Source organism: Apium graveolens, chromosome 8 (assembly GCF_009905375.1).
Source record: "Apium graveolens cultivar Ventura chromosome 8, ASM990537v1, whole genome shotgun sequence".
Lineage (NCBI taxonomy): Eukaryota > Viridiplantae > Streptophyta > Magnoliopsida > Apiales > Apiaceae > Apium > Apium graveolens.
In genome coordinates, this window is record NC_133654.1 from 60,376,025 (window position 1) to 60,402,940 (window position 26,916).

Genomic DNA, 26,916 nt, shown 5'->3' on the forward strand with positions numbered 1-26,916 from the left:
ATGTGATTTGGATCGTCTGTTGAAACCTTGTAGAATCATCCATTGAAAGTCTTCCAAAGCAGTTAACTCTATTTTACTTATGCAAAATTACAAGGCATCTAATATATATATAATTGGCCAACCTATTTTGCATATCAATATAGTAGTCAACATGACTTCAATATCCTACAACTTCTAGATCTGTAAGGTATTGTAGTATGCGGGAATGTGTTATCAAACTTATTAAGACATAAGCTACTCTCTCAACGGATGTTAAAGTACGTCATCTGTTGAGAGCTACAAAAACACTAAATTAAATCTACCAAGGTGTTTTGGTGAACTTATCAAGCCTATGACATATTCCTAACAATCTCCCCCAATTTTTGTCTACTGGAATTGTAGGCATAAATTAAGAGAAACTTGATGATAACAAAACAGCTTATAAATACAGACTAATTAATGGTAGATAAAATTGATAAGTGCTGCAATTTATTAAAAATTATACAGAGGAAGGTTCATAGAAAATCTCACAAGCCATTTTCAAGGTGCTCCTTTAGACTGAGCAAATTTATCTAATTTTTCTTGAATATCTAGTCTTCTTTCCCAGTTTCTCATTGTTCTCTTCAATCTAATGTTGAAGTTTCCTGTAGAATTTAGATTCATCTTCATTGGTCTGATCCAGCATCTCTTGCATCTCCATGAGAGTTTCAGTGCTTGAAATCTTTAACTGATCTTCTAATCTGTAGAATCTTCTGGTGTTCTTCTCATCCTTGAACTCCATCATCCAGTATGGCCTCAAATGCATTCTATTTCCATTGTAGGGAATAGTTAAGACTTTTGGGAGTGCATTTGGGTCTCTCCAGCTATTTCATATCTTTTCAATTTTGTTCAGTATCTCCCTTTTGGCAACAATGTTGAACCCAAAGTTCTTCTTTATTGAGGAGAATATCTTCACTAAGATAGAATATCCCTCATTGAGAATTCTGTAAAGAGACCAAGTTAGATCTTTTCCACCTTTGTACCTGAACACCAATCTCTCTGGAAGCTTCTTGTGAGCATCAATAGTTCTTGCTTCATCTATCTCATTCAGATAGAGATTGAGGTATGAAAACTCCTTGATGTTACAAATCTAGAATTGATCTCCCTTGTTGACATTTTTTTGGGTTTGACTAAGGCTTTGGATTGAAGTCTGACAGGTTTGGCTTGTTTGACTGCTCTTTTCTTTGTTTTTCTTGGTTTCGTTGGGATTGGGATGTTTAGATCAGGGATTGGTAGGCTTTCCCAATATATGGGTTCAACCTTAGGAATTATGGGTTCACCATGGAAATTTGTATCAGAATAAACCTTGAATTCAACCTGCTCCATTGTGGGCAAGGTTGGTTGACTTGTAGTGGTAGATTGGATTGGCATGTACTCTTCCTTTTCTTCATCAAAATCCAGATTCCTCTTTGCTCTAAATTTTTGTCTTGGTACTTTTATCTGCTTTGGTTCATCTTACTTTTCTTCATTCACAGACTCAGCTATCACAGTAGGAATTTTAGTTTCTATGGTTGCAGGCTTCTTAGCTTGGTTCTTGGCATCTAAGGCAGCTTGCCTTTTCTGTTGTTTGAGCTTCACCTTTTCTTCTTTCTTAGCTTCTGCAAATTGTGGATGTCCCGCCATCACATAGATCAACTTTCCATGCATGTAAACTCTAGCAATTCTCTTCTTCAAGACTAAGTCTCTTGGATCTTTGTGATAAGCAATAGATCTACCAAGCAGCTTCTTTTCATCAAGCCTGGGAGTTTCATAGACTAGGTCCAATGGATTTTTGCTTGAATCCTTTGAGTAGTTTTTTGTTGTAAAATAACATTGGCCTGTAGAGGTCTTCTTGCTGGGGGTTGACCTTTTTCCAAATTCCCTAAGCTCATTTCATTGACTGAAATCGGTCTCAATTGAGTGAAGTGTTTCACTGTTTTATCAGGTTTTGCAATTTGACCAAAATTCTTCTCAATCTTCTCATCAATCTTTTTCTATTTCTCTTTCAGCTCTAGTCCAGCTGTTGCTATCTGTATCTAGTAAATGCTTTCTATCATTGGTGGCTTTGTGAAAGTAATTTCTGGAACAATCACCTTACTGACTTGAATGTGAACTTTCTCCCCCTCACTAGCTGTGTCCCCTATACTAACCAGAATGATTGCATTATTCTCCCCCTTTTTGTTAGCATCAAGTTAAGCAGGGTTTGAGGTTTGTGCAGCCACCAACTGCTATAGCAGACTTATCTGAGCTTCCTGATTTTCAAGTATTTTGGCCATGGATATCTCCATATTTGTAAGTCTTGAATCCATGGCCTCAACTTTTCTGTTCAAATCAACTTCCCTTCTTAGCTTCTGGATTATTTCTGTCATGGTTGTGTCTGGAAGCCTAGCATCCAATCTTGCAACAAAATCATGTTTAACTTCAACAAGTTCTTTCTTTAGTCCATCCACATCTTGGCTTTGTTTTAGAGATTGAATCTTGTGCAATTGTAGAGACACCAGATGGGCTTTGAGTAGACTTTTAGTGCTGGCACTTGTGGTTGCTTTAATTGTACTTTGGGTGTCATGAATTAACTTGAAAAGTGTGGTTTGGAGATGTGGGAGTGCATTCCTTATGCATTATCCATGGAATTTCTACATCTTCCCCTATGTCCATGCCTTCTCCTTCATCATCCTCACCATCATCCCCAAAATAGTCTTCAGAACCACCAGAGGGATACTCAAAATCATCACCAGCTGTGGAGGGTATGGCATTGATTGCATCCTTGGCCCTTATCATAGATGATGTAGTGTGCACCAAATTCAGAATCTGCTCAACAACCTCATTGCCCTGTCTAGCAAGAACTTGATATGCTGGATTAGGGTGAGTAAATGTCTCAGCATCATAAGTCACAGAGTCTAAAACAACTTGATATTCTTGCTGAATTAGCTGTCCCTTTTAAGCCTCATTGACATCTATTAACTCACTAATAATGGGAATTTTCCATTCATCTGTATCTGCTTTTCTCTCATTTTCTCTTTGTTTTTGCATCAAGGGATCCCCTTGGCTTCCCACCCTCACACCATCACCTTCACCATCTAAGGTGGGACTCCTCTCACTCTCTTTTGCCAAGCTGAAAGATATAGCTTGCATTTGTTCACTCTTTTCCTCTCTTTTTCGTGAGAGCAACTCAGCCTCTCACTCTATTCACTCCCTTCCCTCAATCCTAATAGTGATTATACAACTACTAGATCATTTGCACTTATAACAATTGCTAAAATTTCAAGTGGTGCAGTGACATTCAACGGATGAGAGACATCCGTCGAAATAATAGTTGAGAAATTCAACGGATATTTGCTGTTAAGCATATCCGTCGAGAGACAATCACTAGTCGACGGATGAAGAATATCCGTCGAGAGAGTAGAAATAATAGAGTTTGGAGTTGAAACTACTGTAGAATCTGTGGTGATAAATTTGAGATTATGCACATAAATCTCAGTAGAATCAGAAAGAAATGGCAAGTGAGCCAACAAATCATCCAAAAGATGATGCTCACTTGTTTGAGATTTTGGCTTATCCATGAGAGTTAGAGATGGGGAATCAGGAATCGATATGTTTATCATGTCTACATCCAGTGAGTTTGTGGGAGAATTTTATGTGTGAGGTGTTTCAATTATGAGAGATTTTGGCTGTGACTCCATATTTATTGGAGCCACATCAATCTGACTTTGAGATGGTGCATTAACTGAGTCTTTGACTGCAGTTGGCACTGTGTATGCACCCTGTGTATCCCCAAGTATTTTAGATTTCTTCTTTCCATTATAAGTTTGGGGTTGGTCTGTGTCTCTAATTATTTTGGCATGTACTCTTGGTTGAGAACTTGTTTCAATAGTCACATCTTTTTGGGAGGATGCAACTAGCAATGAGCTTGAATCCTTATTAAGCATTATAGTCTGTTGGGAGACTGCAATGTGGCTGGTTTGGGTTTCACTTACCTCACCCTCCTTATCTTCAGGGTTTCTTTGATTTTCACCCTCTCCCTCACCTACCTCACCACCCTGCACACTCCCCTCTTGGTGTTTGGTAGATTTTAAAACTATTTTCACTACACCATTTTTGACCTGTAGCAACACCAAAAAAAAGTGTTAAAATGGCCAAAAAGTGTTACCTAAAGAAAAAAAATGGGCTATGGTTACATTTTTTGAAAATTTGGGGGTGTTGGATTTGCCCCTACTACAATAGGTGTCTACGGTTACACTTTTTGAAATTTTAGTAACACCTCTCAACGTGTTACAATAGAGTACCTATAGTTATATTTTCTATTTCTATGGTAACAAGTTGAAGGTATAACAACAGTTCTGTTGCAACACACATTACCCTTTATTAACACCAAAAATATGTTGGAATAGACTCTTTTGTAACACAATATTTACTATTGTAACACTCAATTCAATCTTTTGGTAACATTTTTATATTTTATTGTAACATTCTTTTTTAAAACTCTGGTATTTATTGTAACACTTTTTCCAATTTTTAAAATATATCAATTGGTCACACTTGGAACACTAAAAAATTAAATACATTTAATTAAAAACTCAAATAACGTTTAAATTCAACATAATACAAAGTTCCTTCATGTGGTTGTGATATGGGTGTTTCCTAACTTTGCTAGCTGGACAATATAACAACTCGTGTATTTTGTATTATTTAAATGAGTAATTATGGAAACTATTAAATAAATAAATATGCGTATTGGTTTTGACCACTATGTGTTGTTTGATTATTATTTGTGTGTGATTTATGAGGCATAGGGTCGTTCGTGTAATTAATTACGGACTTGTATTGAATTGCTTTCACTTTTAAAAGTGGATTTAATTCAAGTTTATTTGTGTAAATATATGGATTATCTCTAAAGTTGTTTTTATGACTTTATAATCTTAATATTTATTTTTGCGACTTTATAAAATTGAGAAATCAATATTTCATTAATTATTTATCTCTAAATGATTTTCTGAGTATGTTTTATTGTAAAATCCCTATTTGATTATGGAAATCTTCAAAAATCATGAAACTTAAATTTTATTAAGTTCGTAATATTCTGAGAATTTTAAAATTATTTTGGAAATTTTCGAAGTTAGTTTCACCCGCGCGTCGTTTCGTTATTTGTTAAAAAGCGGGTATAAAGTGCGTTTTAAAAATTGTTTTAAAATTTCGGAATTTATGTTTTTATAAACTTCGGGATATTTGTGACATTTTAAGACTAATTTCGTAATTTTCCGAAGTTGTTTGCAAGGGCGCCTCGGCCGATAATTTTGAATTTCGGGGCAAGTCAGGCCTTTAAATTTTCGTATCTATCTTCGAATATAACGTGTCAAAAGCTGGTGAAATAAGCAGAAGTGTGGCATTTGCTGATTGGCTAATTTATGTTGTATTGAAACAAAAACGCAGGAATATATATACATATATTTACATTCGCGCGGGGGGGGGCTGAATCGATCAGATACGGGATCCATTTATTTTTCTTTCTCTGTTATTCTTTCCCGTTATCCCCCTGTGGTTCTTCCTTGTCTCTCCGGTAAGTTGCGCCGCCTGTCTTTTCGGTTCCATCGCCGCCCTCCTCCGATTTCCGGCTGGGATGGTGGCGTATGTGGTGTATACGCGTGTGTATTGTGTGCGTTGTTCTCGTGCTGCTCTGGTCGATGTTCTGTGTTTGGCCGCCTTCGGTTTTTCCGATTGTTGTTTGATTCTTACTTTCCGGCCACACGCGAGTGCGTGAGCTGGAGGTTGGTTCGAATTTCAGGTTTTCTTTTTCACTGATTTATGATGAAAATGATTTGATAATTACTATATTATTTATTCCAAATTGTTTTAGAAAATTCGAATAAATTTTGTTGGTTATTCGAACGATTATTTTCATTATTCGAGAATTAATTGGCGAAGTTTATTTGGAAACCCGAATAATATCGGGCACCAATAAATTTTGTCGCCGTCGGCGATGAGCCTCGGTGAGCTGACGGTGGACCGTGATGAATTATTCTGAGTCCTAATATTTTAAAATAAACAAATATGAAATACGAATAATAATTAATAAGTGTACTTAAGTTGAAACTTGGGATTGTGTGGAATTTTGATTGAGTTGAATCGGAGGTTGGGAATCGCATTTGGATTAATTGTGGATTTGTTGTTGTTAATTGACGTCGAGTTATTCGACGGGAAGGCCGGTAAATAGAGGAGGTGTTGTCCAAATTTTTGGAAATTAAATTCGGAAATTCGGGACGTACCCTGTAATTATCGGAACGTCGAATGAGTGTAAATAAGTCTACACATATATTTGTGCGGAACCTGATTGTATGTTGAGATGAATGTTCTGTCAAAACCCAATAACCCTGATTTCGTAAAATTACGAGTATACGTATTTTCTGAAAACGAACACTAAATCGATTTTGAAAATGTGAACCCTAATTGTTGTGTGTGTTATTATAATGTATATAATTATGAGTCGAGTTTGATATCGAATGGGTAGATGTGTTATCGAGGATATGTCAAGCATACCTAGACGTCTAACGTAGGATATTTCGACTCTGTAGGTTCTGGTCGAAGGACTCAGGAATTGATATCGAATTAAGATAATCTAGTGATCAGTCGGCAAGTGCCTCGAGGTTCTAAGCGAAGAACCCTGAGAGTCTTGGATACTATCTTGAGATAGATTACGGCGAAGCAGAGATGCCTTCTGGTGAGACAGTCATTTTTTCATGAGAGCCCGAACGTTCATGTTTATCAGAAACAGTCAGTGATAGTCGTAACGCTCTGCAAGGCAAGTACCCTGACCATTCTTTTATGGTTCAGTGCATATGAATAGCTAAATGTTTTATTCTCATAATGGAACGGAAACGTTTTAAGTTACGTATCCCTTATAGTTATAAATCACTGTTTTTAAATTGTTTTGGGGAAAAGTAACTTCTGAAAATACCTATCTCTAAATGCGATTAAAACAAAAAGAGGATTTGAATAGTGTGCTGTGACATAATTGATTTTGAAAAGAGATAGGTAAAAGTGATGATTTTGAAAAAAAACTGGATTAAAACGATCAGATGTGGGATACGTTGGGGCCAGAGTAGGCCTATAGAGGTGGCGTAAGAGGCTATTCGGTTGTGCGCACTGTATAACCGATTAGTCCAGCAGGTCAGAGACCTAGCTGGTCTCTGAGTTCCGGAACAGCTAAATGAGATGGCAGTTGGAGCCACAAATGAGATGGCAGTTGGAGCTGTCTGGTGTTAATAGCCTGATCAACTGTCTTCACATATCCATTACGTATCTGATTTGGTTTTGTGATACCCGTAAGGGTACGAATAGTTGATATAGTAATTTTATAAGTGTGACTAGCATGCTAAAATTTGACTCTGGTGTTTTTACAGCACACTGCTATGTTGTTTTGATGAGGCATGCTAGTCAGTTATATCCAGTTTTCTCTGATTTTGTTGCATAATGTTGATATCATGATTACAGCTCTGTTCCTATTATTGTTACATTATTGTTTTATTCTGTTATTCATATTTTGGTACTGCTAAGTGATTATGCTCACCCTTGCAGAATATTTTATATGTATTGCAGATGCCTAGGTGATTCTTGCGCGGTAGTCAGAGCAGAGTTCCAGCTCCTTTCGAGTCAGACTCCTCTGAGGTAGTTGTGCTCAGACCAGATTAGGTCTGTTAAGTTGCTGCGTTAAATTAGTGGTCAGGATTGTGTAAGGTAATTTGGGTTGTATTAGTTGAGTAACCTAAATCATACTTAAACCTGGAAAAGGTCTTGGTAAAAGGGGTCGTAGTTATGTATTATTAATGATAGGGATCAAATTATAATTGTTATTATTGTTGTTGATAACGTCAACTCCTGACCCCGGGGTTGAGGCCGTGACAGACAACATAGTGTCCAATACAAACTCAATAACACACACTTGGACCACAACATCGTACTTTCTTCCTGATGGACTGATCAAAGCTTTTCCTTCTGGAGTTTTGTAGTAGAGAATTTCATTAGCCCATAGACTCCTTACGAAAACATCATTGTGAGCGCCATAAATGGCTGTGACATGGGTGTTTCCTAACTTTGCTAGCTGGACAACATAGTATCCAACACCTCCTGAAGCTGATGTGACAAGAACATTTATCGGTAGTCAGCTTAATCATAACAAAAAGAAAAATACCGCAGAACCAAGAAGGTATGCTGACAATAATGTATTTATCCTCCATAAGCCAGTGCAATATAAGTTCACATTATAATTTCAGCTTAAATCTTCTGAACACCTAATATTTTATAAAAATACAAAATTGGGGATCCAAGGAAAGTCAGAGGCCAATCATACCCTTTATGTCGCCTTTCCTGCATAACTTTGGCATAGTTTTTTTACTGACCAATGAATAAATTGTGAGACATTAATAAGGTAGATCAATAGATAGATATAAATTTCTTACCATTTTGAATGCATCTAAAGCCATTTACCGTATCACCCTATCTGATGCATACATAATGACCATTTAAATAGCCTGAAAAGTTTATTATAGATTAAAGAATGTGCTTCAAAAAATGATATGTACAAGATATCTGCGGGAAAATATTGACCTGCAAAGAAGCACATAGACTCAACATACCAACTGAGTTGTCTTCGTGTTCATCATGCCTACTGTTGGGGACTATGCCTTTCATTATATCGAGCAGGAATTGTATGGGATACTTCTTTATTATCTGTTGTGAATATGTTGTGTACTTGATGATCACTTAAACAAAACATCTAAGTAGATTTTACTTAGTGAAATAATGTAGCACTCGACGGATGAGAATTATAGTCCCGACGGATAACTCATTATAGTCCCGACGGATGATTAACTTATTATCCATCGAGTGAGTAGCTTATATAATAATAAGTTTGTAGCACAGTGATGTATGCACCTTTGTATAGAATCTGTAGTAGCATATAAGTCATGTTGACTTTAACTAGATATGCAGAATAGGTTGATTAATTGTACATAAGTAATGTCTTGTAATTCTGTATGAGTGAAATGAAGTCAAGTGCCAAAATAGCTACCGACGGATGATTAACAAAGCCTTCGACGGATGATCAAATGACTATCAACGGATGTTTAACATAGCAGTCGACGGATGATCAACTAAGTCATCGACGGATGATCTGAAAGTCGACGGATGATCATATCAAGAATTCAAACATTAGTTGAACAGTGAAAGCTGACACACGGCCGTCGAGTTGTATACAAACACATTGTGGAAGCCCATTAACTGGGTAATAGAGGACGAAAAGCAGCAAAGATTAAGGCTGTTAGATTTTATATTTATTCAGTATTTTTGACTTTGTAATCTTGGTATTATATAAACCAAGAGAGTAGCAAATAGAAAAATAACTGAGATAACTGAGAGAAATACAAAAACAGAGAAATCTTTGTAAGCAAAATCTTTAGCATTTCCTGTAAACTCAGTAGTTCATTTGTAAGCAGCTGTGAGCATTTCTGCACACAGAGTCCTCTCGATATATTATATATCTCTCTGGTGGAATTGTTTAAATCCACCAAAAAATTTTAAAGACTCTTGTTTTTAATTACTTATGTTTTGATTCATTATATTTCTATTCCGCATTGTGCCAATCAAAACATTATATCTATATTTGAGTTGAACTTTTTTTATTTCAAGAAAAAGGTTCAAGAATTCCATGTAACCCCCCTTCTGTAATTCTTGCTGTATTGTTAAGGGACTAACAATTGGTATTAGAGCAAGCTCTTAATCTACAAAGAGTTTAAAGATCAAAACAATTCAGCAAGATAAACAAGAAAGATGTCGGAGTCAAGATTCCTTTTCTTGATAAAGATAATTACCATCATTGGAAGGTAAAGATGCATCTTCACATGCTCTCTCAAGATGAGGCCGATGTGGACTGCATAGAAAGAGGCCCTCATGTTCCAATGAGAGCTGCAACAGGAAATGAGCCATCTGTTCCAAAGCCAAGGCATGAATGGTCTGATCCTGACATTGAACAAGTCAGGAAAGATAAAAAGGCCATGAACATTTTGTTCAATGGTGTTGATACAGACATGTTTGATAACATCATCAACTGCAAGACTGCCAAGGAAGTTTGGGACACAATACAGATAATCTGTGATGGTACTGAGCAAGTAAGAGAAAATAAAATGCAGCTCCTGATTCAGCAATATGAGCATTTTCACAATGAAGAAAGTGAGTCACTCACTGATATTTTTAGTAGATTCCAAAAACTACTAAATGCTCTTAAGTTGCATGAAAGAGTCTATCAGACTAAAGACTCCAATCTGAAATTTCTCAGATCTCTTCCAAAGGAATGGAAAACAATGACAGTCTCATTGAGAAACTCACAAGATTATAAGGAGTTTACTTTAGAGAGACTGTATGGCATTCTGAAAACCTATGAGCTTGAGATAGAGCAGGATGAAAGAATGGAGAGAGGAAAGAGGAAAGGAGAATCCATTGCACTAGTTGCTGATCTGGAAAAGGAGAAAGAAGTGAAGATGGAAGCTGTGGAATCAACTTCAAAAGTCTGTGAAAGCAAGGGTAAGGGGCTAGCTGCAGAAAGTGAAGATTCATTGAGCCAAGATGACATGGAGGACATTGATGAGCACCTAGCATTCCTTTCAAGAAGATTTGCCAAGCTCAAGTTCAATAAGAACTTTGGAGCAGCCAAGCCAAATAGAAACATGGTGGATAAGTCAAAATTTAAATGTTTCAAATGTGGCTTGGCAGGGCATTTTGCAAATGAGTGTAGAAAGTCAGATTCCAGTAAGAAAAGGTTTGAGTCTATAGATTACAAGCAAAAATACTTTGATCTACTCAAACAAAAGGAAAGGGCTTTTATTACACAAGAGAATGACTGGGCAGCTGATGGTTTGGATGAAGATGAAGATGTCAGCTATGTCAATCTAGCCCTTATGGCCAAGTCTGATGAAACAGAGACAAGTTCCTCAAGCAATCAGGTAATCACTACAAACCTTGCACATTTATCTAAAGTTGAGTGTAATGATGCATTAAATGACATGTCTACAAAATTGTATCATTTGCGTGTTACACTTAAGTCTCTCACTAAAGAAAATGCTAAAATCAAAGAAAATAACTTGTTTTTAAGTGAGAGGAATAATGTGCTTGAGTCTCAATATGTTGAGTTTGAGAAATTAAAAATTGAGTGTAAGATTGCCAAGGAGGAATTAACTGAGTCCTTGAAAAAGGAAGAAATTTTGAAGAAGCAGCTCGATCGTGAACAAGAGGTGATTAAAGCATGGAAAACATCCAGAGATGTTCATGCTCAAATCACCAAGGTTCAAGGAATTGAGTATTTTTGTGATGAAGCCTGGAAAAAGAATAAGGAGAAACTAGAACCTATTTTGGTAGATGGGTTGCTGACAGATGTAGACTCGACGGATGATGAGGACTATTCGTCGGATAACAAAAAGTGTTATCCGTCGAATGATAAAAATCCTCATCCGTCGGCTGTAAGCAAACCCATTAGCAAAGCCAAATTAATCAAGCTAAATGAAAAGTATGGGTCTGTTTCCAAGAACTTTGTTTCAAGAGAGTCAAGTCAAGCTAAGAAAGGGAAAAAGGCTAATGTTGGTCACATGACTGTCAAACAGTTAAGTGACAAACTTGAGAAGATAGAGGTAAAAACAGAGACTAAAAAGAAAAACAATAGGAATGGTAAAGTAGGGATTAACAAACACAATAACTACACACCTGATAAATATGCCCCCAGAAAAATCTGTGTCAAGTGTGGTAGTGTAAATCATTTGTCTGTTAATTGTAAATCTGCCATGCCTACTCCCATGTCTGTTCAGCCTCAATTTCCTAACATGAATGCCATGCCTCCCATGCCTGTTAATGCTATGCCTACACAGAATATGAATGCACAGTTTGCTAATATGCCATTTGCACCTAATCCATACTATGCTGCATACAATATGCCTCAAATGCCATTTAGCATGCCTTACTGGAATAACATGTTTACACTAAGCATGCCATTTCCTGTTAGCCATAACATGCATGATAATTCTGTTGCATTTAGTGGTTTCAAAGGTACAACCCAATTGACTAAGGAAGAATCTGAAATTCCTAAGTCAAATGAGATAAAACCTAAGAAACAGAAGAAGAAAGCTAATAAGGCAGGACCCAAGGAAACTTGGGTACCAAAATCAACTTGATTTGATTTTGATGTGTGCAGGGAAACAAAAAGAATCTTTGGTACTTGGATAGTGGTTGTTCAAGACACATGACTGGTGATTCTACCCTGCTCACAGAGTTTAAGGAGAGAGCTGGCCCAAGTATTACTTTTGGAGATGACAACAAAGGTTATACTGTGGGATATGGCTTGATTTCAAAGGACAATGTCATCATTGAAGAGGTTGCCTTAGTGGATGGTCTCAAACACAATCTGTTGAGTATCAGCCAGCTTTGTGACAAAGGCAACTCAGTAACCTTCAACAAAGAAGCCTGTGTTGTGACTAACAATTAAAACAACAAAGTGGTTCTCACTGGTGTGAGAAGAGGAAATGTGTATCTAGCTGACTTCAACTCAACTAAAGCAGAATCTGTAACTTATCTTCTCAGTAAAGCAAGTCAAGATGAAAGTTGGCTATGGCACAAGAAGCTATCCTATTTAAACTTCAAGACCATGAATGAGCTGGTAAAGAAAGAGCTAGTTAGAGGCATTCCTCTAGTGGAGTTTACAAAGGATGGACTGTTGGATTTTTAAACGCAGCGGGGCATGGCAAAACACTTTTACACATACAAAATCCAAATAAAAGCATATAAATCGTGAATAAAAATTCGAGGGATCGAATCTAACCTTTAAAAACAATTCGGAGACAATGATCAGAGATCCTTAGCAGTTGCTCCTCAAGTGTGAAGCACTCCACCGGTATCCACCAAGAAAACGACTTTTAGGAGGAGGAGGAGGAGGAGGAGGTGGAGAGAATTTGGTTTTCTAAAACTTTTTGGGTTTCTGGGGTTAGAATAAAATAGGGTCTATAATAGTGTATTTATAGGCAAAATTTTCAGCTGAAATTTTCCCATAAATATTATTATTATTATCCCATTTATTATTCTCATTAATAATTAAAACACCTTTTAATTATTAATCCTTTTTCTAAACACTTTAGAAATAATTCTCTCTCTTGATTTAATTTCCAAAAATTAAATCCTTAATTAATAATATTAAGAACTTTTCTTAATTAATTTATAATCAATTAAATCTCATTTAATCAATTATTAAATTTGCCAATTAATTATTTATTTCACAAATAAATAATTATTAGCCATTATTAATTAATTCCTCCACCAATAAATCATTCTCTTTTAATGGTGTGACCCTGTAGGTTCAATATTAAGCCGGTAGTAGAAATAAATAATAATAAAACTATTTTATCATTATTTATATAAATTCTCTAATTTATTAAATATGATTAATTAATTAATCACATTTATTCTACATCGTGAGTGATGCTTCTCAACATATCGCGACTATCCGGATAATATGAATTCACTGCATAGAATACCAAGAACCTGTCAGTGAATAGTTACCGTACAATAAACTCCTTATACCCTACAATGTCCCGATTAAATACAAGGCATGGATCTCGTGTCAAGCCTATCTAATTTAATCACTTGCTTACCATTTATTATGCGTAGTTCTATGCAAATCAGAAACTCCTTTCTAATTTCATTTACTCTGGCCAGAGATTCCTAAACTAGCATAAGTGGATCAGCCTTGAACATTCGCTTCCTTCACTGGAAGGGGTAGATCCTTTATTGATCATACACTATCTTCGTGTACAAATTCCTATACCCAGAAGAGCCCTAATAATTGTCCTTGGAGACTAAGAACTAAACCAAAGCATAGTTCAGTGTACACAAGATGACTATGATGACCTCAAGTCTAAGGATACTTGTACAACTATCACTAAGCGAACAACTGCTGACACGTGAGTGAACTCCATCAGTTGTTCAGCTGTGCGAGTCATGTTCAGTGAACTTATTCTATAATAAGCACGTACATACTAGCTATAGTGTCACCATACAAATGTCTATGAGAACAGACATCCTTCATAATGAAGCAAGCATAGTATGTACCGATCTTTGCGGATTATTAATTACCAGTTAGTAATCCTATGACCAGAAACTATTTAAGTTTAGAGTTATCATCTTTCTAGGTCTCACTATTATGATCTCATCATAATCCATAAAAAGCTTTATTCTAAACTATGGTATATCTTATTTAAACACTTAAATAGATAGAGCCCGTAATAAAAACAAAACAAGTCTTTATTAATATCAATGAAATTAAAACAGATTACATAAAGAGTTATTCCTAAATCCTAATACCTGATTGGACTTAGGACATATTCCTTTCAATCTCCCACTTGTACTAAAGCCAATCACTCTGGTATCTAATACCCATCTTGTCATTATGACGATCAAAGTGACTTTCATAAAGTAGCTTTGTGAGTGGGTCTGCTATGTTGTTATGTGTGTCAACTCTATTTCAATACAATACAAGAAATGTTATCGCGCTCCCACTAACCCTTTTGTAGACACATGGTTCATCTACGGTTTTGATAAAATCAAATTCTTTGATTGTCTCATCAAAACAGATGTTCCATCTTTCGAGAAGCTTGCTTTAAACCACATATGGTTCGCAGCAGCTTACACACTAGGTTTTCATTTCCCTTGGAAAGAAAACCATCTGGCTATATGCCATATCTCATAGTCGTAGTAAGCAGCAATCGCAAGCAAAATCCGAACTAATTTTAACAGGGCTACAGGTAAAAGTTTTCATCAAAGTCAATCCATTGCCTTTGTTTGAATCCTTTTGCCACAAGCCTGGCCTTATAGGTCTCCACCTGGCCATATGCTATAATCTATCTTTTGTATACCGTATACATAGATTCCATTCTGGATTTCATGGCACTATGCCATTTCTCTGAGTCAACACTACTCATAGCCTCATTATAGGTCACAGGGTAGTCATCATCAATGATCGACAACTCATTGTCATTCTCAATGACAAGGCCATATTACCTCTCAGGTTGGCGAGACACTCTCCCTGATCTATGAATGGGCTGTTCCATAAAAGGTTGTTCAGTCAGAACAGGTGTTTCCACTTGATCTGTAGTAGTTTGTGCTTCTTGAACTTCATCAAGTTCAAATTTTTGCTCCCACTGTTTCCTTCAAGGATAAACTCCTTTTCCAAGAAGGTAGCATGTCTGGAGACAAACACCCGATGATCGGTGCAAAAGTAAGACCCTAAAGTCTCTTTAGGATATCCCACAAAACTACATTTTACAGATCGATATTCCAGCTTATCTGGGTCAACTTACTTGACATAAGTTGGACATCCCCAAATCTTAACGTGTTTAAGACTCGGTTTCCTTACTTTCCATATCTCATACGGAGTTTGAGGAACAGATTTGGAAGGCACCATATTCAGTAAATATGCTGAGGTTTCCAATGCATAACCCCATAGGAATACTGGAAGATTTGCATAGCTCATCATGGACCGAACTATGTCTAACAAAGTTCGATTTCTCCTTTCAGATACCAATCTAGAGGAGTCCACTGGGAGACTATACCATTTACTTTGAGATAATCTAGAAACACTCCATTAAAGTATTCACCATCTCGATCTAATCGAAGAATTATAATACTATGTTTGGTTTATTTCTCCACTTCATACTTATATTCTTTGAACCTTTCAAAGGCCTCAGACTTGTGTTTCATCAAACACATATCTGAATCCAGATCTATCATCTATGAAAGTAATGAAGTATGAAAATCCACCCATGGCTTGCGTAGACATTGGTCCACATACATTTGTGTGTACCATTTCTAGCAAATCTGCAGCCCTCTCTCCATGTCCACTAAATGGAGACTGCAGTGCCACTATAAAGTGAGATTTTCATCATCCCTTTTCTTTTATTAGTTTGTTCAATCTGAAGTAAATTATGTCACATATATACAGACCATTATTTAAAGTACCAAGTCCATAAAGAATATTATCTCTAAGAATAGAACATTCATTATTCTCAATAATAAATGAAAATCCAGCCAAGTCTAACATGGGAATAATATTCCTCACAATCGAGGGAACAAAATAACAATTATTTCAAACAATAGTCTTGCCCGTAGGCATATGTAAATGAAATGATTCTACATCTTCAACAGCAACTCTTGCTCCATTTCCATCAGTAGAATCACCTCCTCTTCCTCAAGAGTCCTACTTTTCCTTGGTCCCTGCAACAAATTGCAGATATGAGAACCACAGGCGGTATCTAATACCCAAGTAGAAATGACATATTCACTTCTATCATGAACATACCTGAATCAGAAGCGGTAGTCTCACTACCCTTCTTCTTCTTCAATTCTGCAAGGTAAACCTTGCAGTTCCTCTTCCTGTGCCCCACCTTGTTACAGTGAAAGCAAACAACTTTGCTCTTGGGGTCTTCAGCTTTTGGTGGAACCGGCGTTTTCTTCACCTACTTTCTTCTTCTTGGAAGAGTTCCTCTTCCTTTTCTTAGGATTGGAACCTTCACCAATTAGAAGAACAGAACTCTTCTTAGGGGGAAAATTCGATTCCGCAGTCTTTAACATGTTGTGGAGTTCAGGCAGGCTGACATCCAACTTATTCATGTGAAAGTTCACAACAAACTGCGAGAACGAACTCGGAAGCGTTTGCAAGACCAGGTCTTGGCTCAGCTCCCCATCCATGGCAAAACCAAGTTGTCCAAGACGTTCAATCAAATTGATCATCTTAAGTACATGGTCATTCACAGATGATCCCTCAGACATCCTACTTCCGAACAGCTCCTTCGATATCTCATATCGAGCTGTCCTCCCTGCCACATCATACAACTCTTGTAGATGCACGAGGATAGTGTGAGCATCCATATGCTCATGTTGCTTCTGTAGCTCAATGTTCATGGAAGCTAGCATAATGCATTGAGCAACATTTGCATCATCTATCCACTTATGATACACAACGTGTTCATCATTATGCGCATTGCTAGCAGGTTCAGTAGGCTTAGGTGAGTCAATCACGTATTCCAGCTTCTCAATCCTGAGAATAATTCTCAAGTTTCGAAGCCAGTCAGCATAATTAGGACCAGTCAATTTGTGAGCATCTAGTATGCTCCTGAGTGATAGTGCAGAAGACATAACGTACAAAGTAAATCTGTAAATGATAAACACATAACAACACTTAGCAAATATTCGATTTCATTTCAAAACACTATATGAATCGGGTCTTTATTCATAAATGGCTCCCACTAGTTTTCCTAATTTATTCAACCCCCTACATGAAAAATTAGGCATTCATAATGCTAGTGGGAATAGGGATCCTACATTCCATTACACAACCCCGGCTGTGGCACGAAACGCCATGTAATGTCCAATAGGCAGACAACTCTTGTCAATTACATCTAATGTTATTCCCTAATCAAACTTTAGCCTCTTGAATAATTGAGTCACGGCTGTGGCACGACAAACTCAATATTCTAAGTCAAGTCTAACCCAACATTCCGTACAATTGAATCAGTCCCCAAAAGCCCACGGCTGTGGCACATAACGACCTTTAGATTCTTATTCAATGTACACATCTCTATGTAATAGACAAGTATTTCTTATTTCAAAATCAAAGCCCTCGACTGTGGCACGAAACGACAATGATTCAAAAATAAGAACTACTTTCTATCATGTTGGAAGGCTATGACCGACACAAGCCCGTTGTATCATTGGCCAATTACTACTTGATATTATTTAATTTTAGAGGGATTATATTACGTCACAATCATAATCATATTATAAAGAGATTCTTCCTTTTAAATTAAATATTTCAAATCAATAATCAATAATCAGATGATTCTCAGATCGGGTGGAGCATTGTCAAGAGGCGTCACTTAATAACCCTTTCTTACAGATAGAAATCTGTTGTTGACAGAATCATCCTTTCTCTCATATCGAAAATTCATATTCAATTACGTGTTTCACAAACACAAGAATTTCATGATTGTATTCATAATATTATTCTTAAGGTTATGAAACAATTTCACTATACTAGGTTGTCTAACAAACGCCTTATGTTCATTTAAGTTCACCTAAATCTATCATCGCATGATAAACTAAGCATATATCACATATATCAACATGAATAAACATCAAGGTAGGCATGTTATATCATCTAGTACATTAGTCTAAGCATTATACATCTCTATGTATCACATAAAGCATTTAAAAGCCATTTAAACAGTTAAAAACAGCTTAAAAACACTTCTGTTAGCTATAAACAGTTCGAAACAATTTCATAAAATATCATATAATATACCATTAGAAGCGTCTCGAAAAGACGAATCCAACGGCACCAAAATTGCCCATTTCTGAGTTGGCACGCGCCCACACGCGCCTAAATAAACTTTTCCACGCGCGGCCACGCGCACACGCGCCTGACAGCGCGTGTCTGACTTTCCACCACGCGCACCCATGCGCTCACGTGCTCCACGCGCCCGAACCCTGATGCTGACGTCACCAGCGCGTGTCTTCCACGCGCCGCGCGTGGCACGCCAGCGCATAAGCCCCACACACGCATGGTCGACGCGCGGTCCTCCCCTTTACAGCGATTCGCCGCCGCCTTTTCTTTTCTTGATCCCCGTGCCGCCGTCTGACATTCTCTGCATTATTCTATCTTTTTCTCCCGTGCAGCAGACAGCAGTCCCAACACAGCAGAGTAACAGATGCAATATATACACATACAATTTATATATATATATGGTTATTTAATTACGAATTTAATTGTTAGAACTTCAAAAATTCATAATAAAAAATCTATACATCCTAAAATTATGGAAAAAATACCCAGACGATCTACAACACTTGTAGAACCCAGATCAACATTCAAAATTATTCTGAGAAACGATTTCTCATCAGACAAAATTAATCCATGATATAACTTGTAAAAATCATAATTAATTCATACAAGCACATAAAATTCTGAAATTTTTCCCACAGATCTATATGCATACAACCTGGCTCTGATACCAATGTTGGATTTTTAAACGCAGCGGGGCATGGCAAAACACTTTTACACATACAAAATCCAAATAAAAGCATATAAATCGTGAATAAAAATTCGAGGGATCGAATCTAACCTTTAAAAACAATTCGGAGACAACGATCAGAGATCCTTAGCAGTTGCTCCTCAAGTGTGAAACACTCCACCGGTATCCACCAAGAAAACGACTTTTAGGAGGAGGAGGAGGAGGTGGAGAGAATTTGGTTTTCTAAAACTTTTTGGGTTTCTGGGGTTAGAATAAAATAGGGTCTATAATAGTGTATTTATAGGCAAAATTTTCAGCTGAAATTTTCCCATAAATATTATTATTATTATCCCATTTATTATTCTCATTAATAATTAAAACACCTTTTAATTATTAATCCTTTTTCTAAACACTTTAGAAATAATTCTCTCTCTTGATTTAATTTCCAAAAATTAAATCCTTAATTAATAATATTAAGAACTTTTCTTAATTAATTTATAATCAATTAAATCTCATTTAATCAATTATTAAATTTGCCAATTAATTATTTATTTCACAAATAAATAATTATTAGCCATTATTAATTAATTCTTCCACCAATAAATCATTCTCTTTTAATGGTCTGACCCTGTAGGTTCAATATTAAGCCGGTAGTAGAAATAAATAATAATAAAACTATTTTATCATTTTTTATATAAATTCTCTAATTTATTAAATATGATTAATTAATTAATCACATTTATTCTACATCGTGAGTGATGCTTCTCAACATATCGCGACTATCCGGATAATATGAATTCACTGCTTAGAATACCAAGAACCTGTCAGTGAATAGTTACCGTACAATAAACTCCTTCTACCCTACAATGTCCCGATTAAATACAAGGCATAGATCTCGTGTCAAGCCTATCTAATTTAATCACTTGCTTACCATTTATTATGCGTAGTTCTATGCAAATCAGAAACTCCTTTCTAATTTCATTTACTCTGGCCAGAGATTCCTGAACTAGCATAAGTGGATCAGCCTTGAACATTCGCTTCCTTCACTGGAAGGGGTAGATCCTTTATTGATCATACACTATCTTCGTGTACAAATTCCTATACCCAGAAGAGCCCTAATAATTATCCCTGGAGACTAAGAACTAAACCAAAGCATAGTTCAGTGTACACAAGATGACTATGATGACCTCAAGTCTAAGGATACTTGTACAACTATCACTAAGCGAAGAACTGCTGACACGTGAGTGAACTCCATCAGTTGTTCAGCTGTGCGAGTCATGTTCAGTGAACTTATTCTATAATAAGCACCACATACTAGCTATAGTATCACCACACAAATGTCTATGAGAACAGACATCCTTCATAATGAAGCAAGCATAGTATGTACCGATCTTTGCGGATTATTAATTACCAGTTAGTAATCCTATGACCAGGAACTATTTAAGTTTAGAGTTATCATCTTTTAGGTCTCACTATTATGATCTCATCATAATCCATAAAAAGCTTTACTCTAAACTATGGTATATCTTATTTAAACACTTAAATAGATAGAGCCCGTAATAAAAACAAAACAAGTCTTTATTAATATCAATGAAATCAAAACAGATTACATAAAGAGTTATTCCTAAATCCTAATACCTGATTGGACTTAGGACATATTCCTTTAATGGACTGTGTGATGCCTGCCAAAAAGGGAAGCAGATCAAAGCATCATTCAGGAAGAAACTTGATTCAGCAATTGAAGAGCCTCTGCTACTGCTTCACATGGATTTGTTTGGACCAGTCAATGTATTGTCAATTTCAAAGAAAAGATTTTGCCTAGTAATTGTAGATGATTTCTCAAAGTTCTCTTGGACATATTTCCTAAAGTCTAAAGATGTGGCTAGTGAAATCATCATCAATCACATAAGGCAAGTTAACAATCATCCTGATTTCAAAGTAAGAAGAATCAGGAGTGACAATGGAACTGAGTTCAAGAACCATGTCATGAGAGCATTTTGTGAAGAAAATGGGATCTTGCATGAGTTTTCAGCAGCAAGGACTCCACAACAGAATGGAGTAGTGGAAAGATAGAATAGATCTCTTATTAAAGCTGCAAGGACAATGCTTGAAGAATCAAAATTACCAACATATTTCTGGGCTAAAGCTGTAAACACTGCATGCTACACTCAGAACATCTCTCTGATTAATCAAGCAAGTTGCATGGCACCTTATCAATTGTTCAAGAACAAGAAGCCAACTCTAAACTTTCTTCATGTCTTTGGCTGTAAATGCTATATTCTGAGAAATCAAACTAATCAAAATGGGAAGTTTGATGCTAAAGCAGATGAAGGAATTTTTGTTGGATATGCTGTTGGTAAAGCATATAGAGTCTACAATCTAAGAACCAACATTGTTGTCGAATCTATACATGTTGTGTTTGATGATAAAAAGATTGAAGGACTAAAAGATGGAGATTACCATGAGAGCCTCAAATTCGACAATGTTGAGATGGTCAGTGATGAAATTGATGATGAAAGTGATCAAGAAACAGTGTCTGGGGATAATGCAGACAAATCTACCACCAATGAAGCACATAACTCAACATCCATCGAGTTACATAATGCTTCATCCGTCGGAAGGAAATCTGTGTTATCCGTCGGAAGACAACCTGCCTCATCCGTCGGTACTCAAAATTCACCATCCGTCGGGTTATCTAAAGGAGCTGGAAATCAAGGAAGGTCACCCATAAAAAGTACCCCTTTCTCTAATCAAAAATCCACAAACTCAGGGGGAGTTTCTAGCAATCAAAACTCAATCACACATCAAGACAACATTGAGGTCTCTTCATCTAGAGATAATCTACCTCAACCAAGGAAATGGATAAAAGATCACCCCTTTGAACTAATTATTGGATTTTAGCTATGCAGGAGGAGCTAAACCAATTTGAAAGGAATAAAGTCTGGAAGCTGGTACCCAAGCCTAAAGGAAAGAATCCAATAGACACCAAATGGGTATTCAGAAACAAGATGGATGAAAATGACATAGTAGTAAGGAACAAAGCCAGATTGGTTTCTAAAGGATATTGCCAACAAGAAGGAATAGATTTTGATGAAACATTTGCTCCTGTTGCAAGACTTGAAGCCATCAAAATCTTCTTAGCCTATGCAGCCCATGCCAATTTCAAGGTCTATCAAATGGATGTCAAAAGTGCCTTTCTGAATGGAGATTTGGAGGAAGAAGTCTATGTTAGTCAACCTCCTGGCTTTGAAGATCCAAATTTTCCAGAATATGTCTATTATCTACTGAAAGCACTTTATGGACTAAAGCAAGCACCTAGAGCCTGGTATGACACTTTATCAAAGTTCCTTTTGGAAAATCACTTCACAAGAGGTACTGTAGATAAAACTTTATTTTTCAGAAATGTTAATGGCTCTAGCATACTTGTTTAAATTTATGTAGATGATATTATCTTTGGCTCTACAGATGAGAAACTTTGTAAAAAGTTTGCCAAACTGATGCAAAGTAAGTATGAAATGAGTATGATGAGAAAACTAACTTACTTTCTTGGTTTACAAGTTAAGCAAGTTAGTGATGGAATATTCATTAGTCAAACTAAATATATTTTTGATCTTTTAAAGAAGTTTGATCTAATGGATTGCACATCTGAAAAAACTCCCATGGCCACTGCAACTAAGCTTGAACTAAACACTACTGAAAATCTGTGGATATTTCAAGCTATAAAGGCATGGTTGGCTCACTTCTGTACTTAACAGCTAGTAGGCCAGATATAATGTTTGCTACATGTTTATGTGCTAGATTTCAGGATGATCCTAGAGAGTCTCACTTGATAGCTATTAAGAGAATTTTCAGATATCTCAAGGGAACACCAAAACTTGGCATTTGGTATCCTAGAGATTCTGGTTTTGATCTAACTGGTTATTCAGATGCAGATTATGCAGGTTGCAGAATTGACAGAAAAAGCACAATAGGAACTTGTCAATTTCTAGGAAACAAGCTTGTGTCCTGGTTCAGTAAAAAGCAAAATTCAGTTTCTACTTCTACAGCTGAAGCTGAATATATTGCTGCTGGAAGTTGCTGTGCACAGATTTTATGGATGAAAAATCAATTGCTAGACTATGGTTTACAAGTTGAGAGGATTCCTATTTTCTGTGATAACACAAGTGCAATTGCCATCACTGAAAATCCAGTGCAACATTCAAGGACAAAGCACATAGACATCAAGTACCATTTCATAAGGGAACATGTAATGAATGGTACTGTAGAATTACATTTTGTTCCAAGTGAGAAGCAACTTGCAGATATATTTACCAAGCCACTGGATGAATCCACCTTTTCTAGGTTGGTAAGTGAGTTAGGTATGCTTAATTACTCTTGAATCTATCTGAGTTATTTTGCAAGTTGAAAAGTAGCCAGAAATTTAACTGATTTTTTAGTCATGGATGAAATTTTGGCTAAGTCAAAATTTGCATCTCGACGGATGACCATTATCCATCGAGTTAAGTCATCCGTCGATATACAATGTGCAAATAAAAATCAATTACTTTTCTGGAATCTTTTAAAACTCGACGGATAACAGTTTATCCTCATCCGTCGAATTGTCTAAGTCTTAACCGTTAATTCCCTGAACATTATCCATCGAGTATACTTACAGTTTGTAAGTATTACACGACGGATAATGGGTGGAATTTTTACAGTTTATTTTTAAACGGCTATTTTAGGCAATTTCTATTGGGTAATTTACTTTTCTTTATTATTTTCATCCGTTGTTTTTGAGGGAGTATAAAAGCTTATTTCATTCCAATTATTTTCTTTTATCATTCTCAAATTCAACTGCTTTTATTTTATTCTCTCTCAAGCAAATATCCTCTTTCTCTTCAAGCTTTCATTCTCTAACAATGGCACCTGTAGTAAAGATCATGTCTCAGACTGGGTTCATTTATGAGAAGAACAACTTCACTGCTTTGGTCAATAAGGGTATTCAGCAATCAGAAGACTATCACAAGATGATGGACTTCGTGAAGAACTGCAAGTTAAGTTATGCCATGCTTGAATCACCCACAGTTTACTGTGAAGTTGTTGAAGAGATGTGGACCACTGCAAACTACAACTCTACTGACAAAACCATCACTCTAACTATCAAAGGTAATGAGTTCTGTATCAATAGTGATGTAATAAAAGCATGTTTCAAAATTCCTGATGATAATGTAACTTCACCACACACTGACACTGATATTATCAATATGCTTAATTCCATGCATTATGCACTTCCTACTAATAAGCTAAGTGAGATTAGAAGACTAGGTCTTAGGAAGGAATGGAGTTTCATGTGTGATGTTGTGACTAAAGTTTTCTCTGGAAAAGTCAGTAATTTTGATTCTGTGAACATTTACATGCTTAACATGCTATACATGCTAGTTACAGATTAATTTTACAATTTCAGTGACCTTGTCTTGTATGAGTTAGGTTTTAAATTGGGTGAGTTAGCCAAAAGGGGAAAGAATGTATATTATGCTAGATTTTTCATGGTATTGGCTAACCATCTTTGTCAAGAGATTGTACTTGAGAACCCAAACAACAAAGTAGCTTGTTGGGTTCAAGAGAGAAGAATCATTGCAGATTTGAACAGAGCCAACCATCATAGGGATGTGCCAATGTTCTACTTTCCTGTAATGCAGACACCTCAGGTAAGTGAGGTAAGTTCATCCATACCCTCAACTATTCCAATCTCCTCAATTTCTTTGAGTTCAGGAGTAGCTATGGCAACTGTGACAATGACCAAACAGTTGCCTACCAAAGCTGCCAAATCAACTACAATTTCTAAATCCAAGTCAAAGAAAACCCCCTCTGGTATCTCTCAAAAGGTACCAGTTGAAAAATCTACCAAAACCAAATAGGGGAGTGTGAAAGAGGGTCAGTTAGGTGAGGGAAGGGGTTAACATCAAAGAAACCCCAAGGATAAGGTTGGAGAGTTGAGTGAATCCCAGCCTAGCCACACTGCAGTTTCCCAACAAACTGCAGTGCTTAAAAAGGACAAAAGCTCACTTCTAGCTGCATCCTCCCAAAAGGATGTGGCTATTGAACAAAGCTCTCAGCCAAGAGCACAGGCCAAAAGGGTTAGGGACACAAGCTCACCCCAAACTTACACAAGAAAGAAGAAATCCAAATCAACTGGGGATGCACAGGGCACACACACAGTGCAAACTGGTGCTAAAGACACAGTCCCTGCACTTTCTCAAATTCAGATTGATGTGGCTCCAATAAATGTGGAGTCACAGCCAAAATCTCTTATAATAGAAGCCACTGAAACACCATACTCACCAACTAACTCACTGGAAGTGTATATGATCAACACTTCAATTCCTGATTCCCCTTCTTTAACTCTGTTGGGGAAGCCAAAATCTAGTGCAAGTGAGCATCATCTTTTAGATGATTTGTTGGCTCACTTGCCAATTCTTTCAGATACTATTGTGACATCTGTGCCTCAAATAACTTCAATCAACGCAGAATCAACAATAGTTTCTCTTCCCACCTCATTTATTTCTACTCTCTCGATGGATATTGCTCATCCATCGAGTAGTGATTGTATCCCGACAGATAAGCTTAATAGCAGTTATCCGTCGGATAGCTTTACCACTCACCCGACGGATATCACTTATCTGTCGAGTGTCTCTGCACAACTTCAAACTTCAATCATTTCAAGTGCAGAAGATTTAGTGGTAATACAGTCACTCTTAGGACTGAGAGAGGAGAGTGCATTGAGTGAGAGGTTGGGTTGCTCCCAGGCAAAAGGAGAGGAAAAGAGTGAATCTCAGCAATCCATTTCTTCAGGATTGGCAAAAGTGAGTGAGAGGAGTCCCACCTTAGTAGGTGAAGGTGAGGGTGTGAGGGTGGGGAGCCAGGGTGAGACCCTGATGCAAAAAAAGAGAGAATATGAGAGAAAGGCAGGTACAGGAGAAATAAGGGTGAATCCAGCCATTGCTAATGAGTTAATGATTGTGGATGATGCTAAAAAGGGAAGACAATTTCAGCAACATTACAAAGCTGAAATTGATAACATTTCCTTGGATGCTGACACTTTTACTCATCCTATGTCAGCCTATCAATTGTTGACTGCTCAGGGCAATGTGGAGGCAGAGCAGACTTTGAAATTGTTGCACACCACGGAATCTCTTCAAAGAGATAAAGCTGCTGTTAACAGGATGCCTTCTCAAGCGGGAGAGCCATCTGAAGAATTTGGAGTAAATTCTAATGATGATGACTCTGGTTCTTTGGATGGAAGCATGAACTTAGGGGGAGCTGAAGGCCCAAGTTCTGCTTTAAGTTTACCTGAATGGGCATGGGCAAAGGAATCTACACCAGGACAATTTGAGGTGTCTTTGGTCAAACAAGTAATGGCTATTCAACAGGCCCTTCAGGAAACTTCAGATGCTGGTACCAAGGTTGTTCTTCAAGCTCACCTAGACTCTCTACATCTAATGAAGATCCAGCACTTAAGACAGAATCTCAGTGTGGATGAATTGAAAAGAGATATAGCTGACTTGAAGACATATAACTCTGAGAAGCTGGATTCAGTAATGCCATATGGTACCATGCAAGATCTACTACTAAGATTGAGGAGAGAATTAGACTCTGAAAAGAAGATAGCCAAGCTGGAAAACAGAGTTCAAGTTATTGAAGATTCAGTGGCTATTCTTCTTCAAAATCAACAGACTCAGACAAATCTTCTCATGCAACTGGCTAAAGTATAAGGCCTAACTCCTCAACTTGATGATAACAAAAAGGGGGAGAGAGAATCAAGTAAGGGGGAGAAAGGACCAACAGAAGGGGA

General features: G+C 36.9%; 1 long non-coding RNA gene across 1 annotated transcript; it reads right to left on the bottom strand.

The window, feature by feature from the left end:
- Positions 1–7,898: 7,898 nt before the first annotated feature.
- On the bottom strand, positions 7,899–8,719 carry LOC141680997 (uncharacterized). The gene is made up of 3 exons (XR_012558466.1): positions 8,625–8,719; positions 8,448–8,519; positions 7,899–8,121 (listed from the first exon to the last, which is right to left on the bottom strand). It is a non-coding gene; the product is annotated as an uncharacterized LOC141680997 (long non-coding RNA).
- Between the last annotated feature and the right edge of the window lie 18,197 nt (positions 8,720–26,916).